Source organism: Zosterops lateralis (genome assembly GCF_965231275.1).
Source record: "Zosterops lateralis genome assembly, chromosome: 5".
Classification (NCBI taxonomy): domain Eukaryota; kingdom Metazoa; phylum Chordata; class Aves; order Passeriformes; family Zosteropidae; genus Zosterops; species Zosterops lateralis.
In genome coordinates this window covers 58,875,612-58,895,013 of record NC_139766.1, presented here as the reverse complement: position 1 = coordinate 58,895,013, position 19,402 = coordinate 58,875,612, and positions in this window count along the sequence as shown.

Sequence of the window (19,402 nt, the reverse complement as noted above, 5' to 3'; positions counted from 1 at the left end):
CAAAGCTTTAGGCCAGATCTGTAACTGTAAAAAAAAAACCCCAGAGCTTGCATTTTAGTTCTCAAAATCCCTGCCTTGCTTCAGATTATTTGTCCCAAACAGAGTTCTTGCTGCAGAGGTTACTAGTCTAGTAGTGCATAATTTGTCATATGTAACTTGTGTACAATGAAATAGTATTCAAGAAATAAAGCATTGATAGAAAAGGACACATGCCAAACTCACTTGTAAACAAATATTACATTGTGCATGTGTGTGTATGGAAAAGAGGATGTAGTTAACAAGAACATCAAATAAACTTCACGATACTTAATATTTAGAAGTCAGAGCCATATTTTCTGGGTCTAAATTTTTGCATACCTGTATGCTAATGATTCTTTTTAGACTCTCCAACCTGCACAGGCAAAAGGCAACCACAACTTCAAGGGCCTGGATCGTGTTCAGGCCACCTGAATGTGACTCTGCACGTCCAATAAAAGTAGGAAAAAAGGAGCAGGTGGCAACAGAGAAGGTGCAGTTCAGCTGAGGTCATTGTGGCTTACGCAGCCTCAAAGCCTGATGATCCCAGGAGTGAATCTGAGAGGATGAGATCACACTCAGTGAGGGAAAAATGCTGCCATCTGGTGCCTCTGGAGAAAAAAAAAAAAAAAAAAAAAAAAAAATTATGTTGGTGGTGTGCTTCATCTGCAGTGGTATCAGTGCTGCTGGTTCAGTCCTGCAGACCTCCAGCTGTCTTTTTGTTGTTAGGAGGTGTTACCATTCTGCAAGTCTTACTTTAAACAAACAGGCTGAAAAAATGCATTTTACAGTGGTTTGCCCACAAGAGGAATATCATTAATTATTAATGTAGTCTTTAAGGCAATTTTAGGAAAGATGGTTTCAAACCAACTTTCCTAAAATCAAAGTCACTTACATCTGAGAATAACATAGACCTGATTTATTTTAACGAAGTTATGCATATTCAGACCAAGGGAATTGCAAAATGCTCTCCTATCACAAATCCTATATATATATTTTACTATTATGTAGCAGAAGAAACCTGCAGTCTGTAAAGTACATCTGAGAAAGAATGAAGATGCTGGGTTTTGCTATCGAGTTGAGTGAAAAGTTTAACAGAACAGGAATTCAATTTTCAGAACGGACTTTGACCTTGACCATCACTGCCCAGCCTCTAATGCCCACTATTTTGTCTTATGAGCATTGTAGATTGTACTGAGTGCATGTCAGAAGCCTCAGAGGATACAGGACCAGACACTAAACACCACTTACTTTTATAATTCTCCTTTTACATCAGCCTATTTCAGATTGTTGTTGATAGAGCCTCAGAGGATGTGCCAAATATGTACTGAGACACTCCACAGTGTTAGAATGAGGGAGTGTTATTTTTGTCTAAGATATTTTTATTTTTACAAGCTTTCACAGAAAGCCATAATGGTAGCTTTGAGAGGTTGAAATTACTGATTAAATTAAAACCCATGCATTGCTCTATTTTAGATGCAATAAAGATAGCTCTTTCTGGGAACTTAAATTTGTTTATCCCTTGACTAAGGGAAAATCTGAGGGCCACAGGTCAGCTTCCCACTGAAAGTAAACTGAGTAAAGTGGTTCATATACCATATTCATTTTTAGACACAGCATTTTTGTAATAAAGTGGTCACAAAACCTCAGGAATGAAATTCACTCTTGCAGATAAACTAACTCCCGCAACACCATAAATTTCCTAGGAAGATACTCTAATCTAAGGACAGCTTTAAACTCATGGAGTAACCCAAGGACCAGAGAGTCTTGCAAAGGATTTATTGTACAACTCTGCTGAGCAAAGAAGAGGAATATGTTCCATTTAGTTCCTAACCTTAATGTATCTACACCCACTTTATACATGTTTTTCCTAAAAAATCCCTACATTTTCATTCAAAACAGAGCTAGATCCTTATATCACTAATGTTGCATTGAAAGAACTTGGAGTTTCTTCCTCTCCAACAGCATTGGAATTTCTTGTGGGTACATGGAGGGAGTCTGGATTTTTTAGATGTGTACATAACTTACGATAGAGGAGTAATTTCTTTGACAGTCCCTTGACCATGAACAAATCAGGCAACTTGAAGCCCTTCTAATATTAGCCATGACATGTAAAACTAGGTTTAAGAAACAACAAAAAAGTTTTGTCAGTGCCTGTGGCAGCTTTGTTAACAGCAACTTCAGTCATCAGTCTCCCTTCAAGTTACAGTCTGGGAAGGGCACTTAATTTCACATATAAAAGTGGTTCTGCACAATTTCCACCTCCAAGCAGAGTAACTGAATCACACCAGCAAGGTGATCCAAAGACAGTTCTTAGTAGCCAAAATTTTGGCTATTCCCAAGGGAGATGATGAGAGTTTTCTGTAGAAGCAAGCCATGGGAAATGTGGCTGGAATGAGGCCGTGCCTTGTCAGTGGGTTTATATTAACCTGGTCTACAGGGTCCACATCTCCACTGGATGACTCTTTAGGTTCCTGCCTTTTGAGAAGAGTGGAAAAAAAACAGGCTAAAATAAGCAGGGCTCCAGATATCCATGGCCCAGAGGAGTGGAATTATAGTAGAGATAAGCTACACCCCTCATGTGTTTGTGGGGTCTTGAGGATAACAAAACACAACTCATGCTCTCTGAAACGACTTGCCCAATGCTTTCCAAATGACTGGATGTATTAACTTCTGGGTCCAGGTTGCCATGACATTTCCTTACAAACCCAATTAATTTCTCAGAATATTTTAGCCATTGGCTTACAATCATTGCTCAGTGCAATCATGCATTTCAAAACCTCCGTTGCAGGGCTAAGATGTAGCATGTCTTAGCTTTCCCTTGATTTATGCAGACGGGTGCAGATAATTATCTGTCAGCACCATTGTCCATCTGTGCACTAGCATATGCTACTTTAAACATGTAAAAATGGCACTTAGCCTTCGCTCACAAGAGGAAAGCAGTGACTCCTGGCTTCTTTATGTCATCACTTTAGCCAACCACCTTTTGCAAAGAAGTTTTTTTGATACACAAAATGGATGATTAACCATTTCTGGAAGAAGATATGTGCAAATATCCCATAGTAAAACTACCACCAGCTCAGTATGCGGGCATCAGCTTCCTTACGCTTTAAAAAAAAAAAATCATACATAAATGCTACCTGAAAGAATGGCTTCTTCTTTCAACACCCAATTGCCACTGTCAGATGTAGAATGTCAGCTGCTGAAAATGAAGCAGACCCCTCAGCTACCCCCTGAAGCAGAAGAAGTGGTTGCAGCTTGGTGTAATTTGCTTCTGAAGTTCAAGTCATCCCCATGGCCGATCACACAGGATGGGATTTGAACACTGCTTTGCCAGATGCACATCCATCCAATGTGTGTGGTTAGCACATGCACTTATTTTATTGGGGATGGATAACATGTCTGAAAATAAGTCTTGAGCCTGAAAGGCAGCAGTTTCCTGCATGATTTTAAGCTTGGGTTTTTTTTTTCCCCATTAAATCAGCTGATGAAAAAGTACACAAACTAGCTTGCATGTTCATTTTAATCCTCTCATCTATTCTCCAGCATGTGATCCTTTCTTCCTCAAAACACCTCCCAGCTTTGTGCATTGTCAGCAGTAAGAAACCAAGTGCAGGACTCTGCAGAATTTCATGGGCCTTTGGCAGAAGGCAGTCCTGAGCATTATTGCACACTTGATGTCTCTGCAAGAGCCACCCTGCTCTCTCAAAACATCCAATGAAGACTCTTGGAAAATAGTCCCTTCCCATAAACTCTTCCTGAGAGTATTCCTTTATTTGTAGAACAAATCTTTCCTGTCAACGGATTTGCTCACTCTCCTCATCGTTTCCTTCTGTGCTCTCTGAAGAGATAAACTGTAAACCCTGCAACTGGCTTTTATTTCCTCATTCAGGCACTGACCAGAAAGGCACGGGGATATTCTCTTGTCGAGTCATCAGCATAAAATGCTGACTGTCACGACTGAGCAAAGAGATGGCAGTTCCTGCAAAATCTGTGTTCTGGGAAGTGGCCAACAGAGCTTGAATAACCTCTCCTAGCTGGTTAGAGGGGGTATCCACTAGTACATCTGAAATGTTACATTTTCCAGTGGACACTACAGGAAGGAAATCAAGGTAAAGGGGAGATATTTATGAGGAAAATAATGAATGTCAATTCAATTTCTTCTAATTATTAGACAGATGGACCTGTGCAGAAAACACTTCAGTTGTTGCTTTTCCCAATCACCTACTGAGAAATCATGCAAGGAGACTTTTCTCTCTCTTTTGAAGGAAAGGCACAAATCACATTTCTAGGAGAAGAGGAATGCCCTGCTTAGCTGCTCTTACTAAAGCCAGAGAGGTAGAAGGTAATGTTTGCAGAAACAGATGTTGCAGTAATTCCATCCTCCAGCATCTTCAAGAGGTGGCAATCTTTTGGCCAACAAAACCTCAGCTATCCCTCATAAGGAAGTCTTTGATCTAATTTATTCTGGGATTTTTGACACAATGTTGAATTATTATGAAAATGACTCACCTTTGGTCAGAGATAAGGAGAAAAGCTGCTGGCCTTCAACCTCTGTGATATGACTCACCAGCTTCTTCTTGTTTTCCCTCGCAGGGAATCACCCTCAGAGTCTTCTCATTCTCCTCACCTGGGAATCACAGCTGGTTCTTAAACCTACCTATGGCAAGTTTGCAGATAAGAGTCCTATGGAAGTGGTCTTCAGATTCTACTAGCACAATGACTGAAAGGGAGAAATGAAGAACATTTAAACAAATACTAGGACTGAAGTGGAGAACAACATCCTTTGTTCACAGCAGAATTGGTGCTAAGAACAGAATTTGTGGTAGACTCACAACATTGGATTAATTTAGGTGATTTAAATCTTTATATGCAATCTTAAATAAGAAATACTAACTGGGGAAGAAATCAATCCATAATGTTAAGTTACATGATTTGTCTTTTCCTCTGTGACTGTCTAAAGACTGTGTGAAGGCAAGAAAAAACAAAAACCTCAAAGTAAATTGGCTCACGTGATTGACTCTTAATACTCTGAGAAACACATTTCTGTGACAATTTTCCAGCAGTAAAAAAGCTTCTAAATTAAAGGTGAGATTGCTTAGTCATCAGGACTTGGTGGTGTAGTTGTACCTGCTATAGAGGATTGTATTACATGACCTATGATTACCATTCTATTCCTATTTCTCTGTCGCACAAACTGCCCAGCAGAATTCCTAAAATTGAAAGGTGACTCAATCTCCCTATCCAGAAATAACGTTGATATTTTTTGCATGGGTATAAGCTCTAGCTTGCAGTGTGATGATAAGATAAAATCCTTCCTGAGACACCCAGGGAAGGTCTCTACCATGTAGGAGTTTCCATCACTGTTCCTAGAGGCTTACTGAGCAATTCACATGCTTCCCACGTACCACATTTCCACCATCTGCAGCTTCCACGTGGTTTCCAGATGTCCTATTGCCACCAGCAGCCGTTTGTGAAGCAGCCTCCAGAGCAGGGCTTTCTCACCGTTTCCAGGGCAATGCAATGTGGCCACACAGTAGCCCCAGCCCACCAAAACACCATCTCCAGCCTACACAACATCCCAGCACCTTCTCACCACCAGCCAGAAGGCTAAACTCAGGCCAGACTCACCCTGTCTTTTTTGTACAAAGTGATTCAGAGCAAGAGGAATTGCGTCCAACAGGCTGCAGAGGGGATTTTTTTTTTTTGAAGGTGGATTGCAGGGGGTGAGAGCTGCTTGCAAGAGACAGGTCTCAGGAAGAGGACAGAGCTTTTGGGGGATGGGAGTGGTTTCTAATGGAGATGGCCTGAAGAATATAACTTGTGTGCTTGAGCAGGTCCAACCCAGGCTGGCCAGCTTCAACTAGGAAATGCTGCGTGTTTCTGAATTTCTTCCTGATTATGGAGAGAGATCTCAGAGTTGGGTATTTTGCTCAGCTGCTTTCATTTCAGGTCATCTCAGTCCATACAGAAAAACCTTCATCTGCTTCCTCTGTCTTTCCCTTTCCAAAAGGCAGAAAAGCCTTTTTTTTTTTTTTTGGCTCAATGAGCAGGCGAGAAGCGTAAGTGGCCAATTCAGAAAGATGGTCTGTCCCAAAATTGCAGGAGATATTTGCATGCTCTTACAAAAAAGATGTGGCACCTCAGTAGATTACTTGATTTTCAAGTTGTTGCGCCTAGACGGAGTCATAAGGTAGAAACTCACTTGGTGTTTTAAATAGCTAGTTCTGGCAAAGTGTCATCTTTCCCTCAGGTTTGGGGAGTTTGGTCTGTGAATACAGCTAATTTAGGCATTATACTGCATTCTCTTGGCTGGGTAGGTATTGGATCAGGTGCTTGTGGCTCTGTGCGACCACCAGACAGATGTACTCTGCAGAGCCATCCTCAGTGCCAAGGGCTGCAGGCTTGCCTTCAGGATGGCTGGAACATGAGAGTGGTACCCCCTACGCCTAACACCCAAAAACCCCCCATTCTCAAGCCTCTGGTTCTGCTTTGAAGATTTTTTTGCAGAGGAGATGCCTGTTGCAATCTGTGTTTCACAGCCAAGGAGGTGGATACTGCAGGAGGGCTGTAGGTTGCAGACAGTGCAAGAGGGGAGGGAATCAGTAACTCCTCTGAAGCTGCAAGCAGCTTCTTCTGGGGGCAGGCATGCAAACAAACTTCCTCCTCTCTTACTGTGCTTGTCAAATCAGACAGCAGTCAAAAAAAACTAGTCTGGTTTTGTGGAAGCAAGGGCTGTTCTCTAAAGACATTGGGAGCAGGTAAAACAACTAGCTTGGTCCTTTTGTCTAAAGGAGACAGATTTCATTTGAGCTACCGAAATACAGTCTAGTTTTTTAGTCCAGGGCACAAGTATTCTCTTTCAAAATACTGCATTCAGCTGTCAGTCTCTTCCTATGTGAATGCACTTGATTTCCAAGTTTCTCCTGAAAAGTCTTGCTGTAGAGGGTTTTGCTTTAGGGTATTGTGTGTGTTTTTTAAAATAAAAGTAATTAACCTCCCCAAACAAATGTCCATCTTTACAGCATATCTAAGAAGGCAAACATAAAATAACCTGTTTACTGATGGCTAGATAGAGAACAAAGCTGAATGGTGAGAAGGTTGATTTATAATGCATTTTCCCACAAAACAATTACTGAAAGGAGAATGTGAGAACCGGGCTTAAGCAATGGAGAAGTTGCACATCATATAATAATAATAATAATAGTAATACTATTACTATTACTACTAATAATTTGCTGTATTAATTCCCAGTAAAACAATACTTTAGTCCTTCTCCACTCTAGAAGTACACTAAACTACAGTCTGAGCAAATGTAATATTATTCATTCAACTGTGTTCTCACTTAGGTCAAGTTTAATTAAGACTTGTCTTAATTCAAACAGTAATATCACATCCCTGATAAAGAGCAAGTTAAACCTCCACTTGCATTGAACTCCACCACGTTCCCAAGAGTTTCAGTGTTAGCTCAAGTTAATTGTGTTTAAATTATTTCCTTTAGTGAGCCGATGTAAAGATCATCATCTGACCCCTTAGAACGGGAGCAGCGAATCAAAGATTTCTGCCACTGCCAGCAAAGGCTGCCTTACCACTGCACCCTCGTGGTGGTTTGCCTACCTTGAATTCTAACACTGAAGAGCTACATAATGGAAAAATCATTGCTCAGTCATGCTGCTAGGCTTCTTACCTCTCAAGATTCTTTCAGGGGGGTTTCCTAAGTTCTCACCTTCCAAATATCTTTGTCTGAGTGGCATGAAAACAAAAATCACTGAGCATAATTGCTCACCTGTGGAAGTTTTCAAGTGTGAGAAGAGTGTAAATGGGAAGCTGTTTCTGTCTTAGAGATAACTTCCAGGTGAAGCAGTTAAGAAAAACCCAGTGTTTTTTGTGCAACATTCTCTTTTTGGCTGTTTCTAAATGAGCCCTTCAAACAGGCAAGGGAGAGGAACGAAAGACAAAATTGCCTCAAATCTGTTTTACAAGTTTTTGAAGTTTTGGCCCAGAAACATTAAAATTATCAGATAATTGGGACCTTTTTCATTTATTGTCAGTATACAGATGCTCAGGCCACAAAACCAAACTGTGAACCAGAAGAATTTGTGGTTAGTTTTATCAATGGCTTGAATAAATAAATCATCCTTGTGATTTAGCATGAAGACATGCTAAATCTCTGCACAAATTAAAAACCAACCACGAAGTACACAAAAGGACCTTGTCTGATTCTGAAAAATGCTTTCTTCTGACCTTTTGTGGTGAATTTCTACACTGTAAATAAATAAAACAATGACTTAAAGATTTCTCCTAGAGATTTACACTTTTTAATCTGGTGGCTAGGGATGATGCCATCTGCAACAAACCGGCCATTCTTTTGTCCTGCAATACAGGGGTTTTCACAGAAAAACAAGCTTACATTTGCTGCGTACCAGATGAATAAACATGATAACCTCAATGCTGACAATTTGTTTAAGAGAAGGCAGAAGGCAAATACTACCTTGTCTTCTAGCCAAAGCCTCAGAGGACTTTGTTCTTGGTTTAAAAATGAGGTCAAATACACCAACACCTACACACTTTTCAATGCCACCCTAGCAGGGGGCTCAAAGTCCCACCCAACCTGGCCTTGAATGCATGACAAATTTAAAGCCATTCTTCCTTCTTCTATCACTGCATGCCCTTGTAAAAAGTCCCTCTTCATCTCTCTTGTAGCCCTTTTCAATAGTGGAAGGCTGCTAGAAGGCCTCTTCAGAGCCTTCTCTCCTCCAGGCTGAACAACCCAAATTCTCTTAGCCTGTTTTCATAGGAGAAGTGCTCCAGCCCTCTGATGATCTTTGTGATGTCCTCCAACAGCTCCATGTCCTTCTCATGCTGGGGGCATAGTATTCAAGGTGGGGTCTTCAGAGAACAGAGTAGAGGGACAGAATCACCTCCCTTTACCTGCTTCTTGTGTCACTTTCATGCAGCCCAGGACACATCTGGCTTTCCAGGCTGCAAGTGCACATTGCTGGGTCACACCAAGCTTCTCACCCACAAACACCTCCAGTTCTTCTCAAGACTGCTCTCAATCCCTTCACTGCCCAGGCTGTATTTGTGCTTGGGATTGCCCTGACCCAGGTGCAGCATCTTGCACTTGGCCTTATTGAGCTTAATAAGGTTCACATGGACCCGTCTCTCAAATCTGTCAAGATATCTTTGGATGGCATCCATCCCTCCAGCATGTCCACCACACCACACAGCTTGGTGTCATTGGCAAACTTGCTGAGGCTGTACTCAAGCCCACTGTCCATGTCACCCACCAAGATTTTAAACAACATCTTTTCTAGCTGTGCCTTCTTTTCCCCTTTGAATAGGAAGTGTTTGTAAACACTTATTTTTGCAATGTGAAATTACTTCAGTTGCATAATGACTATAATTTGTCAGTTTACAACAGAGCAGGCTAAGGTCAAAATTACATGCTGTTTTTAAAAGTACATCTGGTATTAGAAGAGCCAAGGATGCTGCAAGCTGAAGAAAAAAGCTTCCCCTCACCTCCATTCACTTTGCCAAGTAGCCTCCCTAGTTTTTGTTTGAAGCCTTGAAGTAGTACTGATTGCATGAGGTAGGAGCAATTTGGCCAGTTTGCTCAAGTGCCTGGATATAAAAGCCTTTAGAAGCAAATCCATCAAGATCAAAAAAAAAAATCTTTCGGATCAACATGATATGTTTCGATTAAGCCTGCTCCAGTTAATGTGGAATCTAGAGTTTCATTTAGCCTTTGCTGCATGTTTGGGAAGCCATAATCTCAAAATTAATTTTAAGTCACTTTTGCTCAGACAAACAGAAAGCTTGGTGGTATTTAAATACTCAAATCCAGATATGTGTTCTGCAGGATTCCTGCTAGCTGATCCTGAAGGTTTTTGACAACACAAATGTCCACAAGCTTTCAAATTAAAGCTCCTCAGATTCACCAATTTCTGCTTCTGGCACAACTCAAGACATGAGTCTCTTTCAGCCTGAGGATTAGCCTACATATGCATATTTACCCTGAACACACCACACCCAGATAATGGCCTGCCACATCCTCCCCTCTAAGGTGCTTGGCATGCAGTGTCTGCCAATGACAGCTTTTTCCAGAGAGACCAGACTGCTTCCCAAGCAAGACATGATTGCTTCCCAACACAGAGAGAGCACCAGGAGTTGGGACCTGCAGCTTTGGAGGTCTATGCCTTGCCCTTTAGGCTAACTAAACATGGAGTTTCTTTCTCAGACAACCTCTGCATTACAGCATTCTGCTACAAACAGTCACTGTGGGAGACAGGGTCTCATTCCTGACACAGTACAGAGGTGCTCTCTAGAGACAACAAGGAGACTGGAACCTCAGCTGGCCACTGTTGTAAGCTGGAGTAGACAAGGAGGGGTGATGGCTGCATCCCTGCCCTGATGCTGGGTGTGAAGGGAATGATGGTCCTTGCTTGGGTCTCAAGAGAGAAGAACTTGGTCTCTCTCTTCAGCAGCAGGAGGTATGTCACTATAAATCACAGCACCAAAAGACACTGTATTCTGACCAGAAATTTAAGGGGCTCTAGGATGTTGTCTGCAGCTGACTCTGCCAGCTCCTCATTCCGAAACACCGAATTCTTGTAAACGTTTTTAAAAATGCCTGTTACCAAGATTATCCTGAAATCCACACACACATCAGGGCATCCAGCTTTCTAGCCTCGAAACAGTGTATCCCGGGTGCAACTGGAAGTCTGCTGAGACACAGCTTTGCCCAGTAGAAGCTGTCCTTTACTCCTGTGACCTCTACCACGGCTAGCTGTCCCGTGTTATTCTTTCGGTGAAGAAAGTTTCGTAATACCCAAGCGGTATGTCCTCTGGTGTAGCTCATTCTATTGCTTGCTGTTTGGGAGAAGAGACTCAGCCCCACCTCACTACACCCTTTTCTCGGATAGTTGTAGAGAGTGATAAGGTCTCCCTTATCTCCCGATCCCGCTGCTCGGCGGCAGCGCCTCCCGCCGCCACGGGAGGGATTGGGATGAGGCGGGATGAAGAGGAATGCGAAGGGATGCGCGGACAGCGGGGACCCCTAGTGGTACCGAGGCCCGGCCGGGAGAGGTTTTATGTCCTGCTGCCTCATGCAGGTACCTGGTGAAATGTTTGTGGAAAAAATAAAGTCTGTTTCTTTGGACCACTCTGTTCCAAAGAGGGAGAAAACAAGTTCAGTGTGAGTAATTGCCACAAAACCGGGTCCACAAAGTATGGCTGTTTGCAGGTGACACACACTTATTATTTAACCTTACACTCTTCAAGTCTTACAAACTGAGCTTAAGAAGAGAGATGAACTGTTAGAGAGGAGAAGGACGACCCATTCAAACACGGGATGTACTCAATCCAATCAAACTTCACCTTAGTGTCCTTTGTCCAATGTTAGTGTCCAACATTAACATTGAGCAGTTGACACTAAAAACATAATGAGTCCAGAGCCTTCCTTAGGACACTCCAAATACTTTTCTGACGTCATGATTTTCAGCTCATGCTAGGCCACATACTGGTGATGTCTATTTGGGATGTCCCAGTGTAGTGCAGACATGCCTTATACTCATGGGACTGCAGTGATGTGGGACAGTGGCTGGCCCTGGGCAGACGGAGGCCCATCCCATCCCATCCCATCCCATCCCATCCCATCCCATCCCATCCCATCCCATCCCATCCCATCCCATCCCATTCCATCCCATCCCATCCCATCCATAGCACACACCTGCCTGAGTCTGCCATGGAGCCACCAAGACCATGTCAGGGCAAGAGCTACTTCTTGCCGTCCTGCTGCAGCAGGTCTTTCTTAAGCAGATGTAAGATATAAGAACTGTAAGACAGATAGTTCTGATGCCTGCAGGAGCTGTCACCTGCTTAGAGATAATAAAATTACACTCTGAAATTTAAAACTGTACTTTTTCTCAGCTTTTTGTGTTGAACCAATTTTTTCTATGACACAACTCAGGTTAATTGGGCTAAATTGACAGTTTTATTGAAGAAAAATTATAACCTATTATATACAAATACATATAAAATGCAATCTATTTGCAAAATATGTGTGATAAAAATGAAATGGATCTAATCATAGTGTCTGAAGGGGAATCATAGGCCGGTGTTTCGAAGACATGACCAAGAATAGTCTGGCAGCAGGATGGCCTGGGGACAGCCAGATGCCTGAAGCACTGTCCCTACATCCATCCCTGCCGTGCTTCCCTGTGTCACTCTCTCAGAGGATGCTGCTGAGGCTCAGAGCAGCCATCCTCAGGCACCAGCCTGGGGCTGGGAGCAGGGCACTGCTGCTGCTGCTGCCGTGGGCGGTGGGTGCCAAGGAATGCCCTGTACACAGCTCGGAGTGCCCTCCTGAACAGGGATGGTCGCTGCAGCTGTTCCGGGGCATGGGTGGCTGTGAGAGAAGGAGATCTGTCTCCAGGGGGCTGTGAGGGCAGCTGGCAAGCTCCTGCCTGCACTCCTGGCACTGGGGGCTCTTCCCAGGATGGAGTGGATGATGCACGGCCAGTGCTTTTGGGTGTGGTGCTCCTGGCCTTCCCTTGCTGGTGTGATGCTTGACTTGGGGGCATGGCTGGCTCATCCTTGGTGTCCATGAAACCAGCTAGGGCAGGAGATGTGCTCTGAAGTTTGTTGATAGCTTCTCCTGTTGCTGCTGTGCTCTCATCCTCTTCACATTGAAACAGCTCTTGGTCAGCGAACTCTTTTGACATGTCTCGGGACTCCTGGCTTTGGCTGCTGTCTTCCCATGTCTCTGAGGGCACTGGACATGTGATGTCCTCTTCCAATATCTCATCACTCTGCTCCTTGTCAATTTTGTTTTCACAGTCCTCATCCTCCTTGGCCACATTCCCTGGATCACTGGGAACATAGAATTCAAGCCACCACAGCACCTTCTGCCTGCTTGAAACGACCTCCAACTCCTCCAGGCCTGTTGACAATGTCTGCCCAAGGTGGAGAAATGCTTTCCCCTGGCAGGTGAGAAAGGAGAGAGGGACATTTCTTGAGGAATTCTTCCTCAGCTTGAGTAAGAACTTCTTTACACTTAGGTGGCAGAGCCCTGGAATAGCCTATCCAGGGAGGTCATGGAGTCTCTCCTTCTGGAGACATTCCAAAGCCACCTCAACTTTTTTGCATGTAACCTGCTCAAGGTGACCCTGCCCTGGCAGGGTGTTGGACTGGACAATCTCCTGAGATCCCTTCCAATCCTAATATTTGTGATTCTATATGTGATTCAGTGATTCTGTTATTTGTAAAAGTCACCTGGCTCCCTCCAGGAAGTGCCTGCTGGAGACCTGGCAGCAGCAGCTGCTGGGACAGGACTGTGGGAGATGATGGGGCTGCACTGGTGCAGTGCAACAGCTGGTCCTGGTCAGAGGGAAGCTCATTCCCCTGTCCCATCCCATCCTGTCCCATCCTGTCTTTGGCAGTCACCTGCCCAGGTCTGCCATGGAGCCACCAAGACCATGTCAGGTGGGCAAGCTGCCCCCTGTGTTTCTGCTTTGGGAGCTTTCTCCTCCAAGCTGTTCTGCTGCCACGGCAGGATGGCATTCCTCTGCAGAGCCCTGCACCTGGGATGGGCCTGGCCAGTTTTCTCCAGCCCTTGCAGAGGCTTCCTCTTGTTTGACAAGACAGCTGGGGGGGCTGTCCCCATCCTGCAAGCTCTGTGGGCAGAGGGGCGCTCTGAGCCTGTCCCCATGGAGGGATGAGGCCTAGGCCTGGCTCTTCAGAGGAGCTGCCTCTGGCTGCCTGTGGTGCACCCTTGGGAAGCAAGACCAGGAGGAGGAAGAGGAGTGGGATGAAGGCAGCTGCCCTGGCACAGCATCCCTTACAGTGCAGCAAGCCCAGCCCCGGGCCCCTGGCAGCTCCCTGCGGCCCCATCCCAGCCCCGGCCTGTCCCTCCTGCTCTGTCCCTCACTCTGCGCACCCAGTCCAGGCTCGGCAGCCCCCTGTGCGTCAGGGAGCTGGAATTCTCCAAATGGTTCTCCATGTCTGTCTGTGACACCCTCTGCTGCCAGGGGCTGCGGGGGAGATGCAGCCTCCTGTGGGGAGTGCCCTCCCGAGAGTGGTCTCTGCGTTCCTTCCATCCCCAGGGCCCTGCAGTGTCACAGTGGTCTCTGGGCACGATGCAGCCCCTCATCACAGAGCCCTGGCAGCTGAGCCCAGATCCCGCTCCCATTGCACATCTTCCATGGCAGACAGAAGAAATTACACAAAACCATTTTATCCCTCTGTTCTTATACCTTAAGCAGATATAAGAACTATAAGACAGATGGTTGTGATACCTGCAGAAGCTGTTGCCTGCTTTAGAAGTAATAAAAATACCCTGTGAAACTTAAAACTGTACTTTGTCTCAGCTTTTTGGGCTTGAAACAATTTTTTGTATGCAGACAACTCAGATAAATTGGGTAAATTGAGAGTTTAGGTTAAGAAAATCTAATACTTACTATATAGATATGTGCAATAAATTTTATTTGTGAAACATTTGTAGTAAAAATATGAAACAGATCTAGTCATAGCATGTCTGAAGGGGAATCACAGGCTGGGCTCACAAAGCCACGGCCAAGAGTAGTCTGGCAGCAGGATGGCCAGGCTGCCACTGACCCATCAAGACCTGCATCAGTGTCAGGGTTGGAAGCTGTTCCTCCTGCTGTGGGAGTTTTCCTCCAGTGTCTCCTGCTGCCATGGCAGGGTGGCCTTTCTCCTGGGAGCCCTACACTTGGGACGGGCCCGGCCGTTGCACTGCAGCTGCTGAGGAGGGCCCTGCTTGCTTGGCAGGGTGCCCGGGTGGTTCCCGCCATCCTCAGAGCTCCGTGCCAGCAGTGGCAGCCTGCTCCCAAGGAGGGATGAGTCCCGGGCCTGGCTCTCCTGAGATGCTGCCTCTGGCTGCCTTTGTCCCACCTCCAGGAAGGATGAGGAGTGGGATGAAGGCAGCTGCCCTGGCACAGCATCCCTCACAGTGCCAGCAAGCCCATCCCACCCCTGGCCTGTCCCTCCTGCCCTGTCCCTCACCCGGCATACCCAGTCCAGGCTCGGCAGCCCCCTGTGCGTCAGGGAGCTGGAATTCTCCAAATGGTTCTCCATGTCTGTCTGTGACACCCTCTGCTGCAGAGCTGCCAGGGGCTCCAGGGGAGATGCAGCCTCCTGTGGAAAGTGCTCTCACGAGAGTGGGCTCTGCATTCCTTCCATCCCCAGGGGTCTGCAGTGTCACAGTGGTCTCTGGGCACGATGCAGCCCCTCATCACAGAGCCTGGCACCTGACCCTGATTCCACTCCCAGTGCAGGTGTTCCATGGAAGATATAAGAAACCATATAAAAACATTATTTTTTTGTTTTGAATATTTATTTTTTTATTATGCACACATGTCAGTTAATTGGGCTAAATTGACAGTTTTATTGAAGAAAACTTACAACCTGTTATTTACAAATAGATATAAAATACAGTCTAGTTGCAAAATGTGTGTGGTAAAACCAGATCTAATTATAGTGTGTCTGAAGGGGAATCATAGGCTGATGTTTTGAAGACACGACCAAGAATAGTCTGGCAGCAGGATGGCCTGGGGACAGCCAGATGCCTGAAGCACTGTCCCTACATCCATCCCTGCCGTGCTTCCCTGTGTCACTCTCTCAGAGGATGCTGCTGAGGCTCAGAGCAGCCATCCTCAGGCACCAGCCTGGGGCTGGGAGCAGGGCACTGCTGCTGTGGGCGGTGGGTGCCAAGGAATGCCCTGTACACAGCCCGGAGTGCCCTCCTGAACAGGAATTCTTGTTACCATTGTGCCAGGGACCAGGGAGGAGATCTGTCATGAAGGGGCTGTGTGGACATCAGACAAGCTCCTGCCTGCACTCCTGGCACTGGAGGCTCTTCCCAGAAGGAGTGGATGATATATGGCCAGTGCTTGTGGGTGTGGTGTTGCTGAGCTGGCCTGGGTGCTGTTGCCCGTGATGCCTGGGCCAGGCCTGCCCTCGCGTGGACAACATTTGAGTCAGGTATAGGGCTGGCTCATCCTTAGTGTCCATGGGACCAGCTGGGTCAACAGACATGCTCTTGTAGGTTTGCTTCCATCTGAATTTAGAGTCAAAAACTTGCTTTGTGCAGCTGGACATGACAAAGCATGGAGTCTGGCAGAGCTCACTTTTCTCCCTGTCCCGGAATAGCCTATGCTTGTATCATAGTTTGTCACATCAGAAACAAGGTCAAAGTATGCAGAGCTACACACACCCTTCACGTACATACAACCCTCAATGATAAGCCTCAGTTAGGTAGGTAATATAAGTGACTATTGGGCAATTAGAGCTCTCTGTATGTTTTCTTTAGAGGCGTACAAGATATCTGCCAGATAGCACAAGTATTTCACTTCCTGCAATCAAAGAGCAGGGTCCCAACAGCCGAAGTGAAAATCCAGCCTCTTGCTCTGAAAACTCTGTGTGGAACTAGCTCAGAACTCAAGCTCCTCCTGAGCTGGGGACAACTGGCCCAGCCACTTCAAATGGGAGCAGTAACAACTTGAGGAAGCAAATTGCTTCTATTGCACCTTGACACAGACAAGTGCAAGTCACCTGCTGGCAATTAAAGGGGGCTGAAGCCTTGCACCTTGACTTCCCTGTGAAAATATGTTGCCTTTACACAATCACTTGCAAAGGGTACATGCTAACAAAGTCTTTACAATACCAGTCTTTGTCACCTGCTCCTTTAGGGATCAAAATGTGTCCCTGTAATTCAAGGAACAAGCAGCAGTACTGAGAAGTCAGGGTGCAGTTTGTATCCAATGAACAAATCCCAGCGTCTGTAGTACTCAGCTGTACATTAATGGAGGACTTGGACTGCTGGGCTAATGGCTAGACTTGATCATCTCAAGGGTATTTTCCAACCTAAATTCAGTGTGTGTTTATGGGTGACACATTCCCACCTGTTTCTGGCATCCTGTCAGATACAGGACTCAATTTGAAATTGCTAAACAAGGAATTGGATATCCATTTTATAATTGGGAAACTACTTGCAAGAGAAAGGGAAATTGCAACTTAGCTACATGCAGGTAGTAGTACCAGCTGGACAAAAGGACCGCGCAAGTAACAGTCCCAAACTTTATCTGTCTAGCAGAAGAAAACTCACCGCTAATTTCCCCTTTCCTTTCCTCAGAAGACCATTAGGAAGTAGATGCAGACCACAGGAAAGCTCTGTGCTTCTCCACAAGTTTTCTAAAACCCAAGGAGATGCACAGCACACACACAATTGGCTGAGGGTGAGTGTTTAATAGATGTTACAGTCTGTGTCACTTAGAAATATGATGCATTTCTTACCTGGCTTATTTGAGGCTGCAGGAGGCGAAGGGCATCAAATCCAAGACTTAAAAGGGAAGGAACAAGTAAGCAGGAGAGGCAGCTGCCAGCTGCCACCCCATCAGCACCACAAATGGCAAATATTGACAGGTCTGTATCAGGATTGTTGGAGTGAACACCTTTAGGAAAAGGTGACAAACCTTTCTATGTTTGGACATGAGGCACATTGTACCTCAAGTTTCAGCAACAGACATGGATGATCTGAAGACTTGAGGGGCAAAAGGTTGGAAATTAATAGCAGACTTTCTATTAAGAGCACAAATGTAAGGAATCTAAAGGAATATAAATTCCTGTTAAGAAAACTCCACCCACTGTACATGCTGTAGGAAATAAAAGAGAGGAGGTCTTCTGTCCCAATTTTATTTTATTTTTTTTACAATACCTGCTTCAATGAAAGATTGAAACAGTCAAACTAAAACAGACATTATATGCTCATACCATTTACAATATTTACAGAATATACATTTTTCTTTTTTGCTCAGCAGGTAATTATAGCCACTTGGGACAAAAGTGCAAGTGAAAAGAATCACTGATGTAAAAAGTTAAACTTCCCTGTTGATCATGTTTCAATGCTTGAGCTAACAGAAGTAGCCAGTGTGGTAAATTCTGTTTATAGTAACCAAGCATAGATGTCACTTCACAGTGACAGATCCTGCTCAGCTGTATTTACACCAAGCCTAAACCAGAAGGAAGCTATTACTCTATCTAGAAAATTGATGAGTGAGCTCACAGGTGATCCCATCTTTATTTTAACATTGAAAAGCAGAATTCCAGTGTTGAATTTTCTATTGTGCACATAGATAGCAATTAATTTCAAATGCTCTGTTGTATTAAATACTAAAATATATTTTAACTTCCTTATTGTACATGCTATAAAATTACACTAAAAATTTCAAGTTTCTGAAGTAACAATTACCCTTTTACATATATATTCTCTATATAATTTTTAAATATTTAGATTTTTTTGAATACCCAGGATAAAGATACACTAGCTCCAGTATGACTGCATTTCATCATTGCATCTACCAGAGTCCCATACATAACCAAAGCCTCATCTAAAAGCTAGTTTTGAAGATATTCCACTTTGGTTTCCCTCTCATTTTCTCCTCCCTTCTTTTTAAAAGACCTTTCCAAAGGTAGCTGTGCTACCTTTAACTTCAGGTTATGCCCCATCTGGACTGAGGGCTGAACTTCAGTCCCCTCCAACTAATAAGCCAAGTCACAGAGCCACTGACAGACAAGCAGCAGGTGATGTTTTTCACCTCTTGGAGTGTTCCTTCAATACAGTACTGCAATCTCCAGGTCAGACATAATTTAACTCTGTCAATACTTGACATCAACAGGAATTACTTTAGACCTGGATTTTGTTGAATGTACAAGGGGGTGCCTTTCCATACACAAGCTGTACAAGCCCAAGTGCAAAACAGAGTGCACTGTGGTCTCAGCTACATGGTGTTCATCAAAAAGCAGTTTGAATTTTACAGATACATCTTATCACCCACTCAAGTGATTTTCTCCATGGTTGTATCCTCAAGTAGCACCAACCATTTAAATTTTCATCTTTAGTATATATACATACATCTTTTAATAATTTATATACACACACATAGATGTGGCTTCGGTACATGGAGAAACTTATTTACAGTAGTTGGAAAAATGAAATTGTATCAATTTACAGTATATGAAAACAAAATTGGCATTTGTGCTTTCTCTTTGTACAGCAGTAATTTTTGTAATTTCAAAAAAGTTCATATTTTTATTTGCATCAAGACATATGATGAAAAAAGTTGTAAAACAACTAGGATTGAGATTAATAGAGCATTAATTCTCCTCGTATACCCCACTAAGCCTACAGAAGAGCTGCTTTCTATAAAAATTCTCCACTCAAACCCCTCTGTGATTAACCCAAGCTTGCTTGAGGATTTTCTTAGTAAAGAATAACACACAGCAGAAGAACCATGTATCCTGTCGTGCACTGTGCACATTCACAAGATAAAAGTTTCTGCCTTCACTGAGTAACACAGTGATAAACACC